The 2,500-nt window shown below is 81.5% G+C and overlaps 1 non-coding gene across 1 annotated transcript; it reads left to right on the top strand.

Annotated features, from left to right (window-relative positions):
* Positions 1-1,668: 1,668 nt before the first annotated feature.
* Positions 1,669-1,821, top strand: LOC132321317 (5.8S ribosomal RNA). Its single transcript, XR_009484770.1, has one exon. It is a non-coding gene; the product is annotated as a 5.8S ribosomal RNA (ribosomal RNA).
* Positions 1,822-2,500: the final 679 nt, after the last annotated feature.

Genomic DNA, 2,500 nt, shown 5'->3' with positions numbered 1-2,500 from the left:
CGCCGCCTTCGGCGGGCGAGGCTCCGCCGGGTTCCCGTCCCGCGCCGGCGGGCGGCCCGAGCCACGGCTCTCCTCCTTGGGCGCAGCGCCGGGCTAACTGAGGGAAACCCCGGGCCCCGGGAAGGAGGAGGGGGTGGTGGTGGCGGCGGATGCCGGGCGCGCCCCCGCGGGCGGACGCTCTCCCGAGGGCGGCAGCGGGGGAGGCACCCCCGCGGGGCCTGCAGGTCGTTTCCCTCACCCCAGGGCCAGGTACCTAGCGTCCGCGCTTCCGCGGCCCTCCCTCGGCGGGGCCGGGGGCCGAAGGCCGCGGAGAGGCCGGGCGGAGGTTTAAAGACTCGGGCGGCTCGATGCGAGCGCCGCGGGGGGCGGGCCGGGCGGTGGCCTGGAAGGGGCGGGAGTTGCTCCCCGTAAGCCCCTGGCTGGTGCGCGCCGCCCGTGCTCGTCCCGCGGCGAGCCGCCGTGCTGGGGAGGGGGTCCCACTGCCCCCCCCTCTCCGCGGTCCGGTCTCGGCAGAGAGACCGCGGCGCGCGGTCGGCCCTTGGGCCGGCCTGCCTGCCTGCCTCGAGACGGGCGAGTCCCCGCGGTGGGGGCCCGCCGGGCGGCCGCCGGGCCGCCGCGCCTCCGTCGCGGCGCTGCGCCGCGCCGCGCCCCCGCTCCCTCTCCGCCCCGGCGAGCCGCTCGGCGGCCTCCCGCCGGCGGCGGGGGGGGGGGGGGCGGCAAGCCGGCCGAGCGGCGTCGGTGCCGCTCGGCCCGCCGGTCGGCCGGGCAAGCGCCCGCCGCCCGCCGCGGCTCCCCCGGCCCGGGCCCTGCCCGCCGCTCCCCCCCCTTCGCCCTTCCCCGGCCGCGCCGGGCGGGTGGGCGGGCGGGCGTGCGGCCGGGGGCGTCCCACTCCCGGTCTCCGCGTGGAAACGGGGAGAGCGGGCGGCGCCCCCGGCTTAGCGCGCCGTCTGCCTTCCGCCCTGGCGCGTGCCGGCGGAAGGGCCGGAGGCGGGAAGCGGCGGCGGCGGTGCCGGGAGGGGCAGCCGTTTGGGCGCGGCGGGTGGGCGCCGTCCGGTGGGCCGCGGGCCGCGGCGTCGCCGCGCTGGCTCGGGCCCTGGCGCTCGCCGCCTCCGGCGGGGCCGCGGAGCCGCCGGCGGAGCCGGCGGGCTGTCGTAGCGCGGCGTTAGCAGCCTGCGCGGAGGCGCGCGCGGGGCCGGCGGGGCGCCCCGCCGCTGCCCGGCAGCTTGCTGCAGCAGCAGCAGGCGCAGCAGCGGCCGTCCGTGTGCCGAGCGAGGCAGGCAGGCGGCCGGGCGGCGCGGCCGGGCGTGCGCCGCTGCCTCCGTGCGGGGGGAGGCCCTGCGGGGGCCGGGCCGAGCCCGGGCGCCTGGTCTGCCTCGGAAGCGAGCGAGGTGCGTGTTTGCCAGGTCGTCGGCCGGGAGCGCGGGCTCCCCGCCCTCGCCGTTGGCGGGGCTTCGTTGCCCCCGCCGTCCCGTCCCGTGTCGTGTGTGTGCTCCGGTACGGTGAGCCGAGGCGCGAGGCCTCTCCGTCGCGCCGCGTGGCGTCCCCTCCGCGCGGGCGGGCGGGGGCGGGCGGGCGGGCGGTGGGCCTCCCTCAGCGAGGAGAAAGGGGCCGCGTTTGGCGCGCGGTCCCGGCCCCCCCGCGCGCGCGGGGCGGTGCCGAAAGGCAGACAACTCTTAGCGGTGGATCACTCGGCTCGTGCGTCGATGAAGAACGCAGCTAGCTGCGAGAATTAATGTGAATTGCAGGACACATTGATCATCGACACTTCGAACGCACTTGCGGCCCCGGGTTCCTCCCGGGGCTACGCCTGTCTGAGCGTCGCTTGACGATCAATCGCCGGCTGCGCCGCCGCCGCCCTCGTCCGGGCGGCGGGCCGCAGCGGCGCGGCTGGGGTGCCTCGCAGGCCCCGCGTGCGGCGGCCCCGGGCCGGAGAGCGGTTTGCCCGCCTCCCGGCGCCGCGGTCGGCCGCGCGGGCCTTCGTCCCCCTAAGTGGAGACTCGGGGAGCGCTCCGAAGCTCCCCGCTCCCGGAGCGCCCGCTGGGCGGAGCTCGTCCCGCCGGGGGCCGCCAGGGTGCGTCGGGCCGGCCGGGCCCGGTCGCGGCGGTGGGGAAGAGCGAGCGAGGGGGGGGCGGAGGCGCGGTCCTCTCGCCCACCCCCGGCGTCCCGCGCGGGCGGCTGTCTGCGGGTGGGTGCCGCGGCGGTGCCGTGCCGTGCTGCCGCCCGCGCGCGCGTGCGCGCCGGGGAGGCGGGGGGGGGGTGTCCTCCCCGCCGCCGCCGCCGCCGCCTCCTTCTCCTCTTCCCCGAGCCCCCGCCGCGCCCCGGGTGGCGCGGCGCGGCACCGTGCCGCGCCGCCCGGCTGCCCGCCGGGCCGTCGTCCCGGGCCGTCGCCCCGGGGGGCCGTCTCCGGGCCCGCGCGAGACGACGCGTGTCGGGCCGCGCCCGGGCCGGGGCTTTCCGTGGCGCGCGCGCGCCGGCTTCGTCGGTCGTGTGCCGGCGCGCT

This window comes from Gavia stellata, unplaced genomic scaffold (assembly GCF_030936135.1).
Source record: "Gavia stellata isolate bGavSte3 unplaced genomic scaffold, bGavSte3.hap2 HAP2_SCAFFOLD_1162, whole genome shotgun sequence".
NCBI lineage: Eukaryota > Metazoa > Chordata > Aves > Gaviiformes > Gaviidae > Gavia > Gavia stellata.
Note: the sequence above shows the minus strand (reverse complement) of the source record. Positions and strands in the feature narration are given on the sequence as shown.